A 23,245-nucleotide genomic window follows, 5' to 3' on the forward strand; every position below is an offset into this window, starting at 1 on the left:
CAAGTTTCATGGACTTCCATTGGAAGATCCTCATCAATTCTTAGCTGAATTCTTGCAAATCTGTGACACTGTTAAGACCAATGGGGTTAATCCCGAGGTCTACAGACTTATGCTTTTCCCCTTTGCTGTAAGAGACAGAGCTAGGATATAGTTGGACTCACAACCTAAAGAAAGCCTGAACTCTTGGGAAAAGTTGGTCAATACTTTCTTGGCCAAATTCTTTCCACCTCAAATGTTGAGCAAGCTTAGAGTGGAAGTCCAAACCTTCATACAGAAGGAAGGTGAATCCCTCTATGAAGCTTGGGAAAGATACAAGCAATTGATCAGAAGGTGTCCTTCTGACATGCTTTCAGAATGGAGCATCTTATGTATATTCTATGATGATCTATCTGAATTGTCCAAGATGTCATTGGACCACTCTACTGATGGATCTATTCATCTAAAGAAAACACCTACAGAAGCCCAGGAACTCATTGAGATGGTTGCAAATAACCAGTTCATGTACACTTCTGAAAGAAATCCTGTGAATAATGGGATGACTCAGAAGAAATGAGTTCTTGAGATTGATACTCTGAATGCCATATTGGTTCAGAATAAAATATTGACTCAGCAAGTCAATATGATTTCTCAGAATCTGACTGGAATGCAAGCTGCATCTGGCAGTACTAAAGAAGCCTCCTCTGAAGGAGAAGCATATGACCCTGAGAATCCTGCAATGGAAGAGGTGAATTACATGGGAGAATCCTATGGAAACACTTATAATCCTTCATGGAGGAATCATCCTAATTTCTCATGGAAGGATCAACAGAAGCCTTAACAAGGCGTCAATAATAATAATGGTGGGAGAAATAGGATTGGCAATAGCAAGCCTTTTCCATCATCTTCTGAGCAACAGACAGAGAATTCTAAGCAGAGCCTCTCTGACTTAGCAACCATAGTCTCTGATCTATCTAAGACCACTCTCAGTTTCATGACTGAAACAAGGTCCTCCATCAGAAATTTGGAGGCACAAGTGGGTCAGCTGAGTAAAAGAGTTACTGAAACTCCTCCTAGTACTCTCCCACGCAACACAGAAGGGAATCCAAAGAGAGAGTGCAAGGCCATTAATATACCCAAAGTGGCCGAACCTATAGAGGAGGAAGAGGCAGTGATTTCCAGTGAGGAAGACCTCAATGGACGTCCACTGACCACTAAGGAGTTCCCTAATGAGGAACCAAAGGAATCTGAGGCTCACATAGAGACCATAAAGATTCCACTGAACTTACTGTTGCCATTTATGAGCTCTGATGAATATTCTTCCTCTGAAGAAGATGAAGATATTGTTGAAGAGTAAGTTTTTCAGTATCTAGGAGCAATCATGAAGTTGAATGCCAAGTTATTTGGTAATGAGACTTGGGAGGATGAACCTCCATTGCTCATCAATGAACTGAATGCTTTGGTTCAACTGAAATTACCTCAGAAGAAACCAGATCCTGAAAAGTTCTTAATCCCTTGTACCATAGGCACCATGACCTTTGAGAAGGCTCTGTGTGACCTGGGGTCAGGAATAAACCTCATGCCACTCTCTGTAATGGAGAAACTAGGGATCTTTGAGGTACTTGCTGTAAGAATCTCATTAGAAATGGCAGACAAATCAATAAAATAGGCTTATAGACTTGTAGAGGATGTCTTAGTGAAGGTTGAAGGCCTATACATCCCTGCTGACTTCATAATCCTAGACACTGGGAAGGATGAGGATGAATCCATCATCCTTGGAAGACCCTTCCTAGCCACAGCAAGGGCTGTGATTGATGTGGACAGAGGAGAGTTAGTCCTTCAATTGAATGAGGACTACCTTGTGTTTAAGGCTCAAGGATCTTCTTCTGTAACCATGGAGAGGAAACATGGTGCACGAAATTGTGATCTCTGGTAATGGCTCCAAAAACATGGTGCTCTAATCTCAATTCATAATTTGTCACAACTTCGATACAACTAACCAGCAAGTGCACTGGGTCGTCCAAGTAATAAACCTTACGTGAGTAAGGGTCGATCCCACGGAGATTGTCGGCTTGAAGCAAGCTATGGTCACCTTGTAAATCTCAGTCAGGCGGATATAAAATAGTTATGGAGTTTTCAAAAATAAATAATAAAAGAAGGATAGAAATACTTATGTAAATCATTGGTGAGAATTTCAGATAAGCGCATAGAGATGATTTCGTTCCTCTGAACCTCTGCTTTCCTACTGCCTTCATCCAATCAATCCTACTCCTTTCCATGGCTGGCTTTATGTAAGGGCATCACCGTTGTCAATGGCTACATCCCATCCTCTTGTGAAAATGGTCCAAATGCTCTGTCACAGCACGGCTAATCATCTGAGGTTCTCGATCATACTGGAATAGGATTCACCCTCCTTTTGCGTCTGTCACTACGCCCAGCAATCGCGAGTTTGAAGTTTGTCACAGTCATTCAATCCCAGAGTCCTACTCGGAATACCACAAACAAGGTTTAGACTTTCCGGACTCTCATGAATGCCGCCATCAATCTAGCTTATACAACGAAGATTTTGATTAATAGATCCAAGAGATAATCATTCAATCGAAGGTAGAACAGAAGTGGTTGTCAGGCACGCGTTCATAGGGAATGATGATGATTGTCACGTTCATCACATTCAGGTTGAAGTGCGAATGAATATCTTAGAAGCGGAATAAGTTGAGTTGAATAGAAAAACAGTAGTACTTTGCATTAATCTTTGAGGAACAGCAGAGCTCCACACCTTAATCTATGGAGTGTAGAAACTCTACCGTTGAAAATACATAAGTGAAAGGTCTAGGCATGGCCGAATGGCCAGCCCCCAAAATGTGATCAATAGATCAAAATATAATCCAAAGATGATCCAAAGATGTCTAATACAGTAGTAAAAAGTCCTATTTATAATAAACTAGCTACTAAGGTTTACAGAAATAAGTAAATGATGCATAAATCTACTTCCAGGGCCCACTTGGTGTGTGCTTGGGCTGAGCTTGAAGTCTACACGTGGAGAGGTCATTCTTGGAGTTGAACGCCAACTTGTTTCTGGCGCTGGATGCCAGAATAGGGCAGAGAGCTGGCGTTGAACGCCAGTTTGCGTCCTCTAAACCTGGGCAAAGTATGGACTATTATATATTTCTAGAAAGCCCTGGATGTCGACTTTCCAACGCAATTAGAAGCGCGCCATTTTGAGTTATGTAGCTCCAGAAAATCCATTTTGAGTGCAGGGAGGTCAGAATCCAACAGCATCAGCAGTCCTTCTTCAACCTCTGAATCTGATTTTTGCTCAAGTCCCTCAATTTCAGCCAGAAAATACCTGAAATCACAGAAAAACACAAAAACTCATAGTAAAGTCCAGAAATGTGAATTTAACATAAAAACTAATGAAAACATCCCTAAAAGTAACTAGATTCTACTAAAAACATACTAAAAATAATGCCAAAAAGCGTATAAATTATCCGCTCATCACAACACCAAACTTAAATTGTTGCTTGTCCCCAAGCAACTGAAAATCAAATAGGATAAAAAGAAGAGAATATACTATAAATTTCAAACTATCAATGAAACATAGCTCCAATCAGATGAGCGGGACTTGTAGCTTTTTGCCTCTGGAATAGTTTTGGCATCTCACTCTATCCATTGAGGTTCAGAATGATTGGCATCTATAGGAACTCAGAGTTCAGATAATGTTATTGATTCTCCTAGTTCAGTATGATGATTCTTGAACACAGCTATTTTATGAGTCTTGGCCGTGGCCCTAAGCACTTTGTTTTCCAATATTACCACCGGATACTTAAATGCCACAGACACATAATTGGGTGAACCTTTTCAGATTGTGACTCAGCTTTGCTAAAGTCCCCAATTAGAGGTGTCCAGGGTTCTTAAGCACACTCTTTTTTTGCTTTGGACCTTGACTTTAACCGCTCAGTCTCAAGTTTTCACTTGACACCTTCACGCCGCAAGCACATGGTTAGGGACAGCTTGGTTTAGCCGCTTAGACCAGGATTTTATTCCTTTAGGCCCTCCTATCCCTTGATGCTCAAAGCCTTGGGATCCTTTTTATTTGCCCTTGCCTTTTGGTTTTAAGGGTTATTGGCTTTTTGCTCTTGCCTCTTGGTTTTAAGAGCTTTTGGCTTTTTCTGCTTGCTTTTTCTTTTTTCTTTCTATTTTTTTTTTCGCCTATTTTTTTTTTCTGCAATCTTTGTTCTTTGCTGCTTTTTCTTGCTTCAAGAATCATTTTCATGATTTTTCAGATTATCAAATAACGTGTCTCCTTATCATCATTCTTTCAAGAGCCAACATATTTAACATTCATAAACAACAACTTCAAAAGACATATGCACTGTTCAAGCATTCATTCAGAAAACAAGAAGCATTGTCACCACATCAATATAATTAAACTAAGTTCAAGGATAAATTCAAAACTCATGTACTTCTTATTCTTTTGAATTAAAACATTTTTCATTTAAGAGAGGTGATGGATTCACAGGACATTCATAACTTTAAGACAAAGTTACTAACTACTAATGATCATGTAATGAAGACACAAACATAGATAAGCACTTAACATAAAGAAAACGAAAAATAGAGAATGTAAGAACAAGGAATGAGTCCACCTTAGTGATGGTGACGTTTTCTTCTTGAGGAACCAATGATGTCCTTGAGCTCTTCTATGTCTCTTCCTTGTCTTTGTTGCTCCTCCCTCATTGCTTTTTGATCTTCTCTTATTTCATGAAGGATGATGGAGTGCTCTTGATGTTCCACCCTTAGTTGTCCCATGTTGGAACTTAATTCTCCTAGGGAGGTGTTGATTTGTTCCCAATAATTTTGTGGAGGAAAATGCATTTGAGGCATCTCCGGGATCTCATGGTGATGAGCTTCCTGCGCCTCTTGAGCTCCATGAATGGCTCTCTTGCTTGCTCCATCTTTTTCTTAGTGATGGGCTTCTCTTCCTCAATGTGAATGTCTCCTTCTATGAAAGCTCCAGCTGAGTAACATAGATGGGAAATAAGATGAGGAAAAGCTAGCCTTGCCCCAGGGGAGGGCTTTTCAGCTATTTTGTAGAATTCAAGGGAGATGACTTCATGAACTTCTACTTCCTCTCCAATCATGATGCTATGGATCATGATGGCCCGATCCACAGTAACTTCAGATCGGTTTCTAGTGGGAATGATGGAGCGTTGGATGAACTCCAACCATCCTCTAGCCACAGGCTTGAGGTCCAGTCTTCTTAGTTGAACCGGCTTGCCTTTGGAGTCAATCTTCCATTGAGCTCCTTCCACACATATGTCCATGAAGACTTGGTCCAACCTTTGATTAAAGTTGACCCTTCTAGTGTAGGGGCACTCATCTCCTTGCATCATAGGCAAGTTAAACGCCAACCTCAGATTCTCCGGACTAAAATCTAAGTATTTCCCCCGAACCATTGTAACATAATTCTTTGGATTCGGGTTCTTACTTTGATCATGGTTCCTAGTGATCCATGCATTGGCATAGAACTCTTGAACCATTAGGATGCCGACTTGTTGGATGGGGTTTGTTAGAACTTCCCAACCTCTTCTTTGGATTTCATGTTGGATCTCCGGATACTCATTTTTCTTGAGTTTGAAAGGGACCTCGGGGATCACCTTCTTCTTGGCCACAACATCATAGAAGTGGTCTTGATGAGCTTTGGAGATGAACCTTTCCATCTCCCATAACTCGGAGGTGGAAGCTTTTGTCTTCCCTTTCCCTTTTCTAAAGGATTCTCCGGTCTTGAGTGCCATCAATGGTAATGGAAAAACAAAAAGCTTATGCTTTTACCACACCAAACTTAGAATTTTGCTCACCCTCGAGCAAGAGAAGAAAGAATAGATGAAGAAGAAGAAAAAAATATGGAGAGGAGGGGGGAGGTGTGTTTTGGCCAAGAAGAGAAAAGAGGGTTGTGTTGTGTGAAAATGAGGAAGAATGGAGGGTTATATATAGGGAAGGGAGGGAGGGTAAGTTCGGCCATTTAGGGTGGGTTTGGGTGGGAAATTGATTTTGAATTTTGAAGGTAGGTGGAGTTTTTGAGGTAGGTTTATGGGGAAGAGTGGATGGATGTGAGTGGTGAAGAGGTGATGGGGAAGAGAGATTGAGGTGATTGGTGAAGGGTTTTGGGGAAGAGTCTTTATGGGATTGTGTGAAAGAGGGGTGAGAAGAAGTAAGTGGAGGTAGGTGGGGATCCTGTGGGGTCCACAGATCCTGAGGTGATCCTGTGGGGTCCACAAATCCTGAGGTGTTCAAGGATTTACAACCTTGCACCCAATTAGGCATGCAGAATGCCCTTGCACACAACTCTGGGCGTTCAGCGCCAGATTGGTGCTTGTTCTGGGCGTTCAGTGCCAGCTCTTCTCCAGGGTGCATTTCTGGCGTTCAAACGCCCAGCTGCTGCCCATTTCTGGCATTCAACGCCAGAACCATGCTCTGTTTTGGCGTTGAACGCCCAAAACATGCTTCTTACTGGCGTTTAAACGCCAGTAAGGTCTTCCTCTAGGGTGTGATTTTTCTTCTGCTGTTTTTGATTTCGTTTTCAATTTTTATATTTATTTTGTGACACCACATGATCATGAACCTAATAAAACATGAAAAAACAATGAAAATTAGATAAATAAACATTGGGTTGCCTCCCAACAAGCGCTTCTTTAATGTCAATAGCTTGACAGTGGGCTCTCATGGAGCCTCACAGATGTGCAGAGCTTTGTTGAGACCTCCCAACACCAAACTTAGAGTTTGGATATGGGGGTTTGACACCAAACTTAGAGTTTGGTTGTGGCCTCCCAACACCAAACTCAGAGTTTGACTGTGGGGGCTTTGTTTGACTCTGCTTTGAGAGAAGCTTTTTATGCTTCCTCTCCATGGATGCAGAGAGAGTTCCTTGAGTTGTAAACACAAGGTTGTCCTCATTTATTTGAAGGATCAATCCTCCTCTGTCCACATCAATCACAGCTCTTGCTGTGGCTAGGAAAGGTCTTCCTAGGATGATGGATTCATCCTCATCCTTCCCAGTATCTAGGACTATGAAATCAGTAGGGATGTAAAGGCCTTCAACCTTTACTAACACGTCCTCTACTTGTCCATAAGCCTGTTTTCTTGAATTGTCTGCCATCTCTAATGATATTTTAGTAGCTTGCACCCCAAAGATTTCCAGTTTCTCTATTACAGAGAGGGGCATGAGGTTTATTCCTGAACCAAGGTCACACAGAGCCTTAAAGATCATGGTGCCTATGGTACAAGGTATTATGAACTTTCCAGGATCCTGTCTCTTCTGAGGCAATGTCAGTGGATCCAGATCACTTAGTTCATTAGTGAACAAGGGAGGTTCATCTTCCCAAGTTTCAATGCCAAATAATTTGGCATTCAGCTTCATGATTGCACCAAGGTACTTGGTGACTTGCTCATCAGTGACATCCTCATTCTCTTCAGAAGAGGAATACTCATCAGAGCTCATGAATGGCATAAGGAGGTTTAATGGAATCTCTATGGTCTCTAGTTGAGCCTCAGATTCTTTTGGTTCCTCAGAGGGAAGCTCCTTATTGATCACTGGGCGTCCCAGGAGGTCTTCCTCACTGGGATTCACGTCCTCTCCCACCCTTACAGGTTCGGCCATGGTAATTAATTCAATGGCCTTGCACTCTCCTTTTGGATTTTCTTCTGTATTGCTTGGGAGAGTACTAGGAGGGATTTCAGTGATCCTTTTACTCAGCTGGCCCACTTGTGCTTCCAAATTTCTAATGGAAGACCTTGTTTCATTCATGAAACTCACAGTGGCCTTAGATAGATCAGAGACTAAGTTTGCTAAATTAGAAGTATTTTGTTCAGAGTTCTCTGTCTGTTGCTGAGTGGATGATGGAAAAGGTTTACTATTGTTAAACCTGTTTCTTCCACCATTATTAAAGCCTTGTTGAGGCTTTTGATCCTTCCATGAGAAATTTGGATGATTTCTCCATGATGGGTTATAGGTGTTTCCATAAGGTTCACCCATATAATTTACCTCTGCTATTGCAGGGTTTTCAGGATCATAAGCTTCTTCTTCAGAAGATGCCTCTTGAGTATTGTTGGATGCAGCTTGCATTCCATTCAGACTCTGAGAAATCATATTGACTTGCTGAGTCAATATTTTGTTCTGAGCCAATATGGCATTCAGAGTATCAATTTCAAGAACTCCCTTCTTCATAGGCGTCCCATTACTCACAGGATTCCTCTCAGAAGTGTACATGAACTGGTTATTAGCAACCATGTCAATGATTTCTTGAGCTTCTGCAGGTGTTTTCTTTAGGTGAATGGATCCACCTGCAGAAGTATCCAATGACATCTTTGATAGCTCAGATAAACCATCATAGAATATATCCAGGATGGTCCATTCTGAAAGCATGTCAGAAGGACACTTTTTGGTCAGCTGCTTGTATCTTTCCCAAGCTTCATAGAGGGATTCACCTTCTTTCTGTCTGAAGGTTTGAACATCCACTCTAAGCTTGCTCAGCTTTTGAGGAGGAAAAAACTTGGCTAAGAAAGCCGTGACCAGCTTATCCCAAGAGTTCAGGCTGTCTTTGGGTTTAGAGTCCAACCACACTCTAGCTCTGTCTCTTACAGCAAAAGGGAAAAGCATGAGCCTGTAGACTTCAGGATCTACTCCATTAGTCTTAACAGTATCACATATCTGCAAGAATTCAGTTAAGAACTGAAAAGGATCTTCAGATGGAAGTCCATGAAACTTGTAGTTCTGCTGCATCAGAGAAACTAATTGAGGTTTCAGCTCAAAGTTGTTTGCTCCAATGGCAGGAATGGAGATGCTTCTTCCATGTAAATTGGAATTAGGTGTAGTAAAGTCACCAAGCATCCTCCTTGCATTATTATTATTTTCGGCTGCCATCTCCTCCTCATGTTCGAAAATTTCTGAAAGGTTATCTCTGGATTGTTGTAATTTAGCTTCTCTTAGTTTCCTCTTCAAAGTCCTTTCAGATTCTGGATCTACTTCAACAAGAATATTCTTGTCATTGCTCCTGCTCATATGAAAAAGAGGGCCAGAAAAATAATAATAATAATAATAATAGGGATCCTTTTTACCACAGTATAGAGGTCCCTATGTGAGTAGAAGAAAAGAAGAAGAAAATCTGAACTCAGAGAGAGAGAGAGGGAGTTCAGATTTTTGGTGAGTGATGTGAGGAGGAGATGTTAGTGGATGAATAAATAAATAGAATAAGATGAGAGAGGAAAAATTTCGAAAATAATTTTTTTTTTTTTTGAAAAAGAGTTAGTGATTTTTGAAAATAGTTTTTGAAAAAGGTTAGTAGTTTTCGAAAATTAAAATCAAAAATTAAAATAATTAGTTAATTAAAAAGAATTTTTGAAAAACAGGGAAGATATTTTAGAAAATTAGAGAGAGAGAGTTAGTTAGGTAGTTTTGAAAAAGATAAGAAACAAACAAAAATTTAGTTAGTTAGTTGAAACAAATTTTGAAAAGATAAGAAGTTAGGAAGTTAGAAAAGGTATTTTGAAATCAAATTTTTGAAAAAGATAAGATAAGAAGATATTTTTGAAAAGATGTGATTGAAATTAGTTTTGAAAAAGATTTGATTTTTAAAATCACAATTAATGACTTGATTCATAAGAAATCACGAGATATGATTCTAGAACTCAAAGTTTGAATCTTTCTTAACAAGCAAGTAACAAACTTGAAATTTTTGAATCAAAACATTAATTGGTGATGTTATTTTCGAAAATTATGTGAAAAAGATAAGAAAAATATTTTTGAAAAATATTTTTAAAATTTTTGAAAATAAATAAGAAAAATGAAAAAGATTTGATTTTTGAAAAAGACTTTGAAAAAGATAAGATTTTTAAATTGAAAATTTGATTTGACTCATAAAAATAACTAGATTTTAAAAAGTTTTGAAAAAGTCAACTCAAATTTTCGAATTTATGAGAAGAAAAAGGGAAAGATATTTTTTTTATTTTTGAATTTTTATGATGAGAGAGAGAAACATGAAAATGATGCAATGCATGAAAATTTTGGATCAAAACAATGAATGCATGCAAGAATGCTATGAATGTCAAGATGAACACCAAGAACACTTTGAATGTCAAGATGAACATCAAGAACTTATTTTTGAAAATTTTTTTATATGCAAAGAAAACATGCAAGACACCAAACTTAGAAATCTTTCATGTTTAGACTCTATGGATGCAAAAATGCACATGAAAAACAAGAAAAGACACAAAACATGAAAACATCAAGATCAAACAAGAAGACTTACCAAGAACAACTTGAAGATCATGAAGAACACTATGAATGCATGAAATTTCGAAAAATGCAAGATGAATATGCAATTGACACCAAACTTTAAATCTGACTCAAGACTCAAACAAGAAACATGAACTATTTTTATTTTTATGATTTTATGATTTTTTTGTATTTTCTATTAATTTTTTTGAAAATCATTTTGAAAAAGAAAAAAATAAGGCTTCCAAAATTTTTAATATGAATTCCAGGAATCTTATGCTCTTTAGTCTAAAGCTCCAATCAAAGGGTTAGGCATGGCTTAATAGCCAGCCAAGCTTTAGTATGTAACTCAGACATGACACGCCTGACATACCCTATCCAAAGAAATTAGGCATGGCTTTACAGCCAGCCAGGCTTAAACATGCTTCATGAAATGCTAGAATTCATTCTTAAAAATTCTGAAGAAAAATATATTTTTGAAAACATTTTTATGAAAATTTTTTTCAAAAACAGGTGAGAAATTTTTTTGAAAGATTTTTGAAAAATTTTTGAAAAGAAAACAAAAAGAAAATTACCTAATCTGAGCAACAAGATGAACCGTCAGTTGTTCAAACTCGAACAATCCCCGGCAACGGCGCCAAAAACATGGTGCACGAAATTGTGATCTCTGGTAATGGCTCCAAAAACTTGGTGCTCTAATCTCAATTCATAATTTGTCACAACTTCGATACAACTAACCAGCAAGTGCACTGGGTCGTCCAAGTAATAAACCTTACGTGAGTAAGGGTCGATCCCACGGAGATTGTCGGCTTGAAGCAAGCTATGGTCACCTTGTAAATCTCAGTCAGGCGGATTTAAAATAGTTATGGAGTTTTCGAAAATAAATAATAAAAGAAGGATAGAAATACTTATGTAAATCATTGGTGAGAATTTCAGATAAGCGCATAGAGATGCTTTCGTTCCTCTGAACCTCTGCTTTCCTGCTGCCTTCATCCAATCAATCCTACTCCTTTCCATGGCTGGCTTTATGTAAGGACATCACCGTTGTCAATGGCTACATCCCAACCTCTTGTGAAAATGGTCCAAATGCTCTGTCACAACACGGCTAATCATCTGAGGTTCTCGATCATACTGGAATAGGATTCACCCTCCTTTTGCGTCTGTCACTACGCCCAGCAATTGCGAGTTTGAAGTTCGTCACAGTCATTCAATCCCAGAGTCCTACTAGGAATACCACAAACAAGGTTTAGACTTTCCGGACTCTCATGAATGCCGCCATCAATCTAGCTTATACCACGAAGATTCTGATTAAGAGATCCAAGAGATAATCATTCAATCGAAGGTAGAACGGAAGTGGTTGTCAGGCATGCGTTCATAGGGAATGATGATGATTGTCACGTTCATCACATTCAGGTTGAAGTGAAAATGAATATCTTAGAAGCGGAATAAGTTGAGTTGAATAGAAAAATAGTAGTACTTTGCATTAATCTTTGAGGAATAGCAGAGCTCCACACCTTAATCTATGGAGTGTAGAAACTCTACCGTTGAAAATACATAAGTGAAAGGTCCAGGCATGGCCAAATGGCCAGCCCCCAAAACGTGATCAATAGATCAAAATATAATCCAAAGATGATCCAAAGATGTCTAATACAGTAGTAAAAAGTCCTATTTATAATAAACTAGCTACTAGGATTTACAGAAGTAAGTAAATGATGCATAAATCCACTTCCGGGGCCCACTTGGTGTGTGCTTGGGCTGAGCTTGAAGTCTACACGTGGAGAGGTCATTCTTGGAGTTGAACGCCAGCTTTTGTGCCATTTTGGGCGTTGAACTCCACTTTGCAACTTGTTTCTGGCGCTGGACGCCAAAATTGGGCAGAGAGCTGGCGTTGAACGCCAATTTGAATCTTCTAAACTTGGACAAAGTATGAACTATTATATATTTCTGGAAAGCCCTGGATGTCTATTTTCCAACGCAATTGGAAGCGCGCCATTTTGAGTTTTGTAGCTCCAGAAAATCCATTTTAAGTGCAGGGAGGTCAGAATCCAACAGCATCAGCAGTCCTTCTTCAACCTCTGAATCTGATTTTTGCTCAAGTCCCTCAATTTCAGCCAGAAAATACCTGAAATCATAGAAAAACACACAAACTCATAGTAAAGTCCAGAAATGTGAATTTAACATAAAAAATAATGAAAACATCCCTAAAAGTAACTAGATTCTACTAAAAACATACTAAAAACAATGCCAAAAAGCGTATAAATTATCCGCTTATCAAAACATGAAAAGCTTCTCTCAATACAGAGAGCCCCCACACTCAACTTCTAAGTTTGGTGTTGGGAGGCCACCATTAAGCTCTGAGTCTCTGTCAAGCTCTCTAAGAGCTCACTGTCAAGCTATTAACATTAAAGAAGCACTTATTGGGAGGCAACCCAATGTTATTTAATTTTATAGACATTTGTTTTCCATTGTTATTTTATGTTTTCTTTAGGTTGATGATCATGTGAAGTCATAAAAACAGCTACAGAATTAAAGCAAAATAAAAAACAGCATCAAAAATAGAACACCCTGGAGGACAGGCTTACTGGCGTTTAAACGCCAGTAAGGATAGCAGAATGCGTGTTTAACGCCCAGTCTGGCGCCAGTCTGTCTGCCAATTCTGGCATTTAACGCCCAGTCTGGCAGCATTCTGGCTGTTAAACACCAGAATTGGCAGCCAGACTGGCGTTAAACGCCAGATTTGGCAGACAGACTGGCGTTTAACGCCAGAAAAGGGTGTCTGATGGGTGTTAAACACCGAAAAGGTAGCAGAGTTGGTGTTAAATGCCAGAAATGGCACACAGAGGGCGTTTAAATGCCCGAAAAGTGCAGGGAGCAGAATTCCTTGACACCTCAGGATCTGTGGACCTCACAGGATCCCTATCTACCCCAACTCACTCTCTCACCTCTCCATAATACTCTTCCCCAAATACCCTTGACCAATCACATCAATACCTCTTCCCCAAATACAATTCACCTATCAAGTCCTACCCTCTTTCCCATAATCTCTTCACCACTCACATCCATCCATCATAAAACCCCACCTACCTCACCATTCAAATTCAAAACATTTCCCTCCCAAACCCAACCCCCCTTACACGAATTCCCTCTCTCTCTTACCCTATAAATACCCCTCCTTACCACCTTCAACTTCACACTTCATAAACACTCAAACTCCCTTGGCCGAAACCAACACACTCCTCCATCTCCTCCATTTCTTCTTCTTCTACTCCTTCCTTTCTTCTTTTGCTCGAGGATGAGCAAACCTTTTAAGTTTGGTGTGGGAAAAAGCTCTGCTTTTTATTTTTATATAACCATTAATGACACCTAAGGCCAGAGAAACCTCTAGAAAGAGGAAAGGGAAGGCAATTGCTTCCACCTCTGAGTCATGGAAGATGGAGAGATTCATCTCAAAGGTCCATCAAGACCACTTCTATGAAGTTGTGGCCAAGAAAAGGGTGATCCCCGAAGTCCCCTTCACGCTCAAAAAGAATGAATATCCGGAGATCTGACGTGAGATTCGAAGAAGAGGTTGGGAAGCTCTCACAAACCCCATCCAACAAGTCAGAATCTTAATGGTTCAAGAGTTCTATGCTAATGCATGGATCACTAAGTACCATGATCAAAGTGTGAAACCGAACCCAAAGAATTGGCTCACAATGGTTTGGGGGAATTACTTGGATTTTAGTCCGGAAAATATAAGGTTGGCATTCAACTTGCCAATAATGCAAGGAGATCCTCATCCTTTCACTAGAAGGGTCATCTTTGATCAAAGGTTGGACCAAGTTCTCATGAACATCCGTATGAAAGGAGCTCAATGGAAGAAAGACTCCAAAGGTAAGCCGGTTCAACTGAGAAGGCTTGACCTCAAACCCGTGGCTAGGGGATGGTTGGAGTTCATCCAATGCTCTATCATTCCTACTAGCAAGCGGTCTATTGTAGCTATCATGATCCATAGTATCATGAATGGAGAGGAAGTAGAAGTTCATGAGATCATACCTCTAGAACTCTACAAGGTGGCAGATAAGCCCTCCACTTTTGCAAGGTTAGCCTTCCCTCATCTCATCTGTAACATATGCAATTCAGCTGGAATTGTCATAGAGAAAGACATCCTCATTGAAGAGGACAAGCCCATCGCTAAAAAGAGGATGGAGCAAACAAGAGAGCCCACTCATAGACCTCAATAAGAGCATGAGGAAGCCCCTCATCAAGAAATCCCTGAGATGCCTCAAGGGATGAATTTTCCTCCACACAACTATTGGGAGCAACTCAACACTTCTTTAGGAGAATTGAGTTCCAACATGGAGAAACTAAGGATGGAGCACCAAGAGCACTCCATTATCCTCCATGAAATCAGAGAGGACCAAAAGGCCATGAGGGAGGAGCAACAAAGGCAAGGAAGAGATATTGAGAAGCTAAAGCACTCCATAAGATCTTCAAGAGGAAGAACTAGCCGTCGTCACTAAGGTGGACCCGTTCTTTAATTTCCTTGTTCTTATTTTTCTGTTTTTCGGTTTTTATGCTTTATGTTTTGTCTATGTTTGTGTCCTTATTACATGATCATTAGTGTCTAGTGTCTATGTCTTAAAGCTATGAATAACTCCATGAATCCTTCACCTTTCTTAAATGAAAAATGTTTTCTGAAAAAGAAAAAGAAGTACATGAGTTTTGAATTCTATCTTGAAATTAGTTAATTATTTTGATGTGGTGGCAATACTTTCTGTTTCTTGAATGAATGCTTGAATAGTGCATATTTTTTATAGTGAAGTTTATGAATGTTAAAATTATTGGCTCTTGAAAGAATAATGAAAAAAGGAGAAATGTTATTGATAATATGAAAAATCATAAAATTGATTCTTGAAGCAAGAAAAAGCAGTGAAAAACACAAAGCTTGTGGAAAAAATGCGAAAAATAAAGAAAATAAAGAAAGAAAAAGAAAAAGCAAGCAGAAAAAGCCAATAACCCTTTAAACCAAAAGGCAAGGCTAAAAAGGATCCAAGGCTTTGAGCATTAATGGATAGGAGGGCCCAAAGGAATAAAATCTTGACCTAAGCGGCTAAATCAAGCTGTCCCTAACCATGTGCTTGTGGCGTGAAGGTGTCAAGTGAAACACTTGAGACTGAGTGGTTAAAGTCATGGTCCAAAGCAAAAAGAGTGTGCTTAAGAGCTCTGGACACCTCTAACTGGGGACTCTAGCAAAGCTGAGTCACAATCTGAAAAGGTTCACCCAGTTATGTGTTTGTGGCATTTATGTATCCAGTGATAATACTGGAAAACAAAATGCTTAGGGTCACGGCCAAGACTCATAAAGTAGCTGTGTTCAAGAATCGACATACTGAACTAGGAGAATCAATAACACTATCTGAATTCTGATTTCCTATGGATGCCAATCATTCTGAACTTCAAAGGATGAAGTGAGATGCCAAAACTGTTCAGAAGCAAAAAGCTACTAGTCTCGCTCATCTAATTGAAACTAATATTCATTGATATTTTTGAAATTTATTTTATATTCTTTTCTTTTTATCCTATTTTATTTTTAGTTGCTTGGGGACAAGCAACAATTTAAGTTTGGTGTTGTGATGAGCGGATAATTTATACCCTTTTTGGCATTGTTTTTACATAGTTTTTAGTATGTTTTAGTTACTTTTTACTATATTTTTATTAGTTTTTATGCAAAAATCACATTTCTTAACTTTACTATGAGTTTGTGTGTTTTTCTGTAATTTTAGGTATTTTCTGGCTGAAATTGAAGGACCTGAGCAAAAATCTGATTCAGAGGCTGAAAAAGGACTGCAGATGCTGTTGGATTCTGACCCTTCTGCACTCGAAGTAGATTTTCTGGAGCTTCAGAAACCCAATTGCGTTGGAAAGTAGACATCTTGGGCTTTCCAACAATGTGTAATAGTCTATACTCTGCCCGAGATTTGATGGCCCAAACTGGCATTCAAACGCCCACCAAATACCCTTTTCTGGAGTAAAACGCCAGAACTAGCACCAAAACTGGAGTTAAACGCCCAAACTGGCACCCAAGCTGGCGTTTAACTCCAAGAATGGCCTATGCACGTGAAAGCTTCAATGCTCAGTCCAAGCACATACCAAGTGGGTCCCAGAAGTAGATTTCTACACTATCTGCACTTAGTTACTTATTTTCTGTAATCCCTAGTAACTAATTTAGTATAAATAGAACTTTTTACTATTGTATTCGTATCTTTTGATCACTTTCTATGGTGGAGTTTCTAAGGTGTGGAGCTCTGTTGTTCTTCATGATATAATGCAAGTACTATTGTTTCTCTTTCAATTCACGCTTACTTCTTCTCCAAGATATACTCTCGTACTTAATTCAGTTAAGTCAAAATGAAGGGGTGACCCGTGACAATCACCCACTGATGAGCGGATAATCTATACGCTTTTTGGCATTATTTTTACATAGTTTTTAGTATGATTTAGTTAGTTTTTTGTATATTTCTATTAGTTTTCAAAATAAAAATCACATTACTGGACTTTACTATGAGTTTGTGTATTTTTCTGTGATTTCAGGTATTTTCTGGCTGAAATTGAGGGACTTGAGCAAAAATCAGATTCAGAGGTTGAAGAAGGACTGCAGATGTTGTTAGATTCTGACCTCCCTGCACACAAAGTGGATTTTCTGGACCTACAGAACTCCAAATGGCGCGCCTCAATTGCGTTGGAAAGTAGACATCCAGGGCTTTCCAGCAATATATAATAGTCCATACTTTGCCCGAGTTTAGATGACGCAAACTGGCGTTCAACGCCAGCTTCCTGCCCTATTCTGGAGTTAAACGCCAGAAACAGGTTGCAAAGTGGAGTTAAACGCCAGAAACAGGTTACAAACTGGCGTTCAACTCCAAGAGAAGCCTCTACACGTGTAAAGCTCAATGCTCAGCCCAAGCACACACCAAGTGGGCCCCAGAAGTGGATTTCTGGATCAATTACTCATTTCTGTAAACCCTAGTAACTAGTCTGATATAAATAGGACCTTTTACTATTGTATTAGACATCTTTGATCAGTTTTATGTTATCTTAGACCTTTATGGGGGCTGGCCATTCGGCCATGCCTGGACCATTATCACTTATGTATTTTCAACGGTAGAGTTTCTACACACCATAGATTAAGGTGTGGAGCTCTGCTGTTCCTCATGAATTAATGCAAAGTACTATTGTTTTTCTATTCAATTCAAGCTTATTCCTATTCTAAGATATTCATTCACATCCAAGAACAAGATGAATGTGATGATTATGTGACGCTCATCACCATTCTCACCTATGAACGCGTGCCTGACAACCACTTCCGTTCTACATGAAGATGAGATAAAATGAGTATCTCTTAGGTATCTAATACAAGGGACCGAGTCCGAGATATTATTATCTTCGTGGTATAAGTTAGAATCCATGGATGGCCATTCCTGAGATTCGGAAAGTCTAAACCTTGTCTGTGGTATTCCGAGTAGGATCTGGGAAGGGATGGCTGTGACGAGCTTTAAACTCGCGAGTGCTGGGCGTAGTGACAGACGCAAAAGGAGCACTAAATCCTATTCCAGTATGATCGAGAACCGACAGATGATTAGCCATGCAGTGACAGCACATTGGACCATTTTCACTGAGAGGACGGGATGTAGCCATTGACAACGGTGATGCCCAACATACAGCTTGCCATGGAAAGGAGTATGAAGGATTGGATGAAGACAGCAGGAAAGCAGAGGTTCAGGAGGAACAAAAGCATCTCTATACGCTTATCTAAAATTCTCACCAATGAATTACATAAGTATCTCTATCTTTATTTTACGTTTTATTTATCGTTTAATTATTGAATCTCTAAAACCATTTGATTCCGCCTGACTGAGATTTACAAGGTGACCATAGCTTGCTTCAGGCCGACAATCTCCGTGGGATCGACCCTTACTCACGTAAGGTTTATTACTTGGACGACCCAGTGCACTTGCTGGTTAGTTGTGCGAAGTTGTGACAAAGTGTGATTCACGTTTGAGAGCACCAAGTCTTTGGCGCCATTGTTGATGATCACAACTTCGTGCACCAAGTTTTTGGCGCCGTTGCCGGGGATTGTTCGAGTTTGGACAACTGACGGTTCATCTTGTTGCTCAAATTAGGTAATTTTATTTTAATTTCAAGTTTTTGTTATTATTCTTTTATTTTCGAAAAATTTTCAAAAAAAAATTAAAAATAAATTATTCTATGTTCTTCAGAATTTTTAAGAATGAATTATGGAATTTCATGGGAAATGTTGAATCCTGGCTGGCTGTAAAGCCATGTCTAAATTCTTTTGGACTGAGGCTTCTTCTTCACATGCTTGAACTATGTATGCTGAAGCTTGGCTGGCCATTGGCCATGTCTAGTGTTTTGGACCGGAGCTTTCACTGAAAGCTTGGCTGGCTAGTAAGCCATGTCTAATTCCTAGACTGGAGCTTTAGACTAACATTGCAAGAATCCTGGAATTCTTATTAAAAATTTTGAAATCCTTATTTTCCTTTCCAAAATAATTTTCGAAAAATATAAAAAAAATTTTATAAAATCATAAAAACCAAAAATTTGATGTTTCTTATTTGAGTCTAGAGTCAATTTTTAAGTTTGGTGTCAATTGCATGTTTATCTCTTTCTTGCATTTTTCAAAAATTCATGCATTGCATTCTTCATGATCTTCAAGTTGTTCTTGATGAATCCTCTTGCTTGATCTTCATATTTTCTTGTTGTGTGTTGCATCTTATTTTTCATATGCATTCTTGCATTCATAGTATCTAAAAACTAAAAATTTCTAAGTTTGGTGTCTTGCATGTTCTTATTTTCTTCAAAATTTTCAAAAATAAGTTCTTGGTGTTCATCTTGACATTCATAGTGTTCTTGCATGCATCATTTGTTTTGATCCAAAACTTTCATGCATTGAGTCTTTTTATTGTTTTTCTCTCTCATCATTAAAAATTCAAAAATAAAAAAAATATCTTTCCCTTATTTCACTCATAAATTTCGAAAACTTGAGTTGACTTTTTCAAAACTTTTAAAATTTAGTTGTTTCTTATGAGTCAAGTCAAATTTTCAATTTAAAAATTCTATCTTTTTCAAATCTTTTTCAAAAATCAAATCTTTTTCAATTTTCTTCTTAATATTTTCGAAAATTTCAAAATTTATTTTCAAAATCTTTTTCTTATTTCTATTTCATATTTTCAAAATTAATGCTAACAATTAATGTGATTGATTCAAAAATTTTAAGTTTGTTACTTGCCTAGTAAGAAAAGTTCAATCTTTAAATTTTAAAATACTATCTTTTTGTTTCTTGTTAGTCAAGTAATCAACTTTAATTTTCAAAATCAAATCTTTTTAAATTTCTTTTTCAAATCTTTTTCAAAATAAATTTCAATCACATCTTTTTCAAAATTAATTTCAAAATCACTTCTAACTTCTTATCTTTTCAAAATTTGATTTTCAAATCTTTTTCAATTAACCACTTAACTTTTTGTTTGATTCTTATCTTTTTCAAAATTACCTAACTAACTCTCTCCCTCTAATTTTCGAAAATCCCTTCCCTCTTTTTCAAAATTCCTTTTTAATTAACTAATTATTTTAAATTTTAATTTAATTTAATTTCATTTTAAAATTTTCAAATTTTAACTTTAATTTTCAAAAAAAAATTATTTTATTTAATTTTCGAATTCTTCCCTCTCATCTCCATCTAATTATTTATTCATCTACTAACACTTCTCTTCTACCCAAGAATTCGAACCCACTCTTCCCCTTTGTGTTTGGATTCTCATCTTTTCCTTCCTCTATTCTTCTCTTCTTATACTTACATAATGAATCTCTATACTGTGACATAGAGGATTCCATATTTTCTTTTCTGTTTTCTTCTTTTTCATATGAGCAGGAACAAGGATAAGAACATTCTTGTTGAAGCCGATCCTGAACCTGAAAGGACTCTGAAGAGGAAGCTAAGGGAAGCTAAAGCACAACTCTCTGGAGAAAATCTGACTGAAATTTTCGAAAAAGAAGGAGACATGGCCGAAAATAATAACAATGCAAGGAAGATGCTTGGTGACTTTACTGCACTAAATTCCAATTTACATGGAAGAAGCATCTCAATCCCTGCCATTGGAGCAAACAATTTTGAGCTTAAACCTCAATTAGTTTCTCTGATGCAACAGAACTGCAAGTTTCATAGACTTCCATCAGAAGATCCTTTTTAGTTCTTAACTGAATTCTTGCAGATCTGTGATACTGTTAAGACCAATGGGGTTGATTCTGAGGTCTACAGGCTCATGCTTTTCCTGTTTGCTATAAGAGACAGAGCTAGAATATGGTTAGACTCTCAACCTAAAGATAGCCTGAACTCTTGGGATAAGCTGGTCACGGCGTTCTTAGCCAAGTTTTTTCCTCCTCAAAAGCTTAGTAAGCTTAGAGTGGATGTTCAAACCTTCAGACAGAAGGACGGTGAATCCCTCTATGAAGCTTGGGAGAGATATAAGCAACTGACCAAAAAGTGTCCTTCTGACATGCTTTCAGAATGGACCATCCTGGATATATTCTATGATGGTCTGTCTGAGTTATCAAAGATGTCATTGGACCATTCTGCAGGTGGATCCATTCACCTAAAGAAAACACCTGCAGAAGCTCAGGAACTCATTGGCATGGTTGCTAATAACGAGTTCATGTACACTTCTGAAAGGAATCCTGTGAGTAATGGGACGCCTCAGAGGAAGGGAGTTCTTGAAATTGATACTCTAAATGCCATATTGGCTCAGAATAAAATATTGACTCAGCAAGTCAATATGATTTCTCAGAGTCTAAATGGATTGCAAGCTGCATCCAACAGTACTCAAGAGGCATCTTCTGAAGAAGAAGCTTATGATCCTGAGAATCCTGTAATAGCAGAGGTAAATTACATGGGAGAACCCTATGGGAATACCTATAATTCCTCATGGAGAAATCATCCAAATTTCTCATGGAAGGATCAGCAAAAGCCTCAACAAGGCTTTAATAATGGTGGAAGAAACAGGTTTAGCAATAGCAAGCCTTTTCCTTCATCCACTCAGCAACAGACAGAGAATTCTGAGTAGAATCCATCTAGCTTAGCAAATATAGTCTCTGATCTATCTAAGGCCACTTTCAGTTTCATGAATGAAACAAGGTCCTCCATTAGAAATTTGGAGGCACAAGTGGGCCAGCTGAGTAAAAGGGTCACTGAAACTTCCCCTAGTACTCTCCCAAGCAATACAGAAGAAAATCCAAAGAGAGAGTGCAAGGCCATTGATTTGACCATCATGGCCGAACCTACAAGGGAGGAGAAGGACGTGAATCCTAGTGAGGAATACCTCTTGGGACGTTCAGTGACCAATAAGGAGTTTCCCTTTGAGGAACCAAAGGAGTCTGAGGCTCATCTAGAGACCATAGAGATTCCATTGAACCTCTTTCTGCCCTTCATGAGCTCTGATGAGTATTCTTCTTCTGAAGAGAATAAAGACGTTACTGAAGAGCAAGTTGCTAAGTACCTTGGTGCAATCATGAAGCTGAATGCCAAATTATTTGGTAATGAGACTTGGGAAGATGAACCTCCCTTGCTCACCAATGAACTAAATGCATTGGATAGGCAGAAATTACCTCAAAAAAAATAGGATCCTAGTAAATTCTTAATTCCCTATAACATAGGCACTATGACCTTTGAGAAGGCTCTGTGTGACCTTGGGTCAGGAATAAACATAATGCCACTCTCTGTAATGGAGAAACTTGGGATCTTTGAGGTGTAAGCTGCCAGAATCTCTTTAGAGATGGCAGACAACTCAAGAAAATAGGCTTATGGACAAGTAGAGGACGTGTTAGTAAAGGTTGAAGGCCTTTACATCCCTGCTGATTTCATAATCCTAGACACTGGGAAGGATGAGGATGAATTCATCATCCTTGGAAGACCCTTCCCAGCCACAGCAAGAGCTGTGATTGATGTGGGCAGAGGAGAATTGGTCCTTCAACTGAATGAGGATAACCTTGTGTTTAAAACTCAAGGATCTCCTTCTGTAACCATGGAGAGTAAGCATGAAAAGCTTCTCTCACTGCAGAGTCAACCAAAGCCCCCACAGTCAAACTCTAAGTTTGGTGTTGGGAGGCCACAACCAAACTCTAAGTTTGGTGTTGAACCCCCACATTCAAACTCTAAGTTTTGTGTTGGGAGGTTCCAACAATGCTCTGAACATCTGTGAGGCTCCATGAGAGCTCACTGTCAAGCTATTGACATTAAAGAAGCGCTTGTTGGGAGGCAACCCAATGTTATTTAATTATATCTATTTTATTTTCTATTGTTATTTTATGTTTTTTTTTAGGTTGATGATCATATGGAGTCACAAAAACTACTAAAAATTCAAAAATAGAATGAAAAAAAGCTTTAAAAATAGCTCACCCTGGAGTAAGAACTTACTGGCGTTTAAACGCCAGTAAGAAGCATCAAACTGGCATTTAACACCAGAAAGAAGCATCAAGCTGGCGTTAAACGCCAGAAACAAGCACCAGACTAGCGTTTAACGCCAGAGCAGAGCATGGAAGTGGCGTTAAACGCCAGAAACAGGCTACATTTGGGCGTTTAATGCCAAAAACAAGCAGCAAGCTGGCGTTTAACGCCAGACATGCATGCTAAAGGCATTTTACATGCCTAATTGGAGCTGTGATGTTAAGTCCTTGACCTCACTGGATCTGTGGACCCCACAGGATCCCCACCTTTTCTTCTCTCCTCTTCACACCTTTCCATAACACTTTTCCCCAATATAACCTCCACCAATCACCTCCATTACTCCTCCAAAACCATCATACAACCCACCTACACCCACCCACTCAAATTCAAACCATCACTCCCTCCTTTTCACACATCATAACCACCTAAAACCCCCCTTTGGCCGAACCACTCACACCTCTCCATCTCATCTATTTTATTCTTCTTCTACTCCCTCTTCTCTT

At 38.7% G+C, this 23,245-nt stretch overlaps 3 non-coding genes across 3 annotated transcripts; 1 reads left to right on the top strand and 2 right to left on the bottom strand.

Moving 5' to 3' along the window:
* Window positions 1-241: 241 nt before the first annotated feature.
* On the bottom strand, window positions 242-349 carry LOC148571785 (small nucleolar RNA R71). The gene has a single exon (XR_015908253.1). It is a non-coding gene; the product is annotated as a small nucleolar RNA R71 (small nucleolar RNA).
* An 8,043-nt stretch (window positions 350-8,392) lies between these two features.
* On the top strand, window positions 8,393-8,500 carry LOC148571786 (small nucleolar RNA R71). The gene has a single exon (XR_015908689.1). It is a non-coding gene; the product is annotated as a small nucleolar RNA R71 (small nucleolar RNA).
* A 12,197-nt stretch (window positions 8,501-20,697) lies between these two features.
* LOC148571787 (small nucleolar RNA R71) lies at window positions 20,698-20,805 on the bottom strand. The gene has a single exon (XR_015908521.1). It is a non-coding gene; the product is annotated as a small nucleolar RNA R71 (small nucleolar RNA).
* Between the last annotated feature and the right edge of the window lie 2,440 nt (window positions 20,806-23,245).

This window comes from Arachis ipaensis, chromosome B3 (assembly GCF_059453495.1).
Source record: "Arachis ipaensis isolate K30076 ecotype BB chromosome B3, ASM5945349v1, whole genome shotgun sequence".
NCBI lineage: Eukaryota > Viridiplantae > Streptophyta > Magnoliopsida > Fabales > Fabaceae > Arachis > Arachis ipaensis.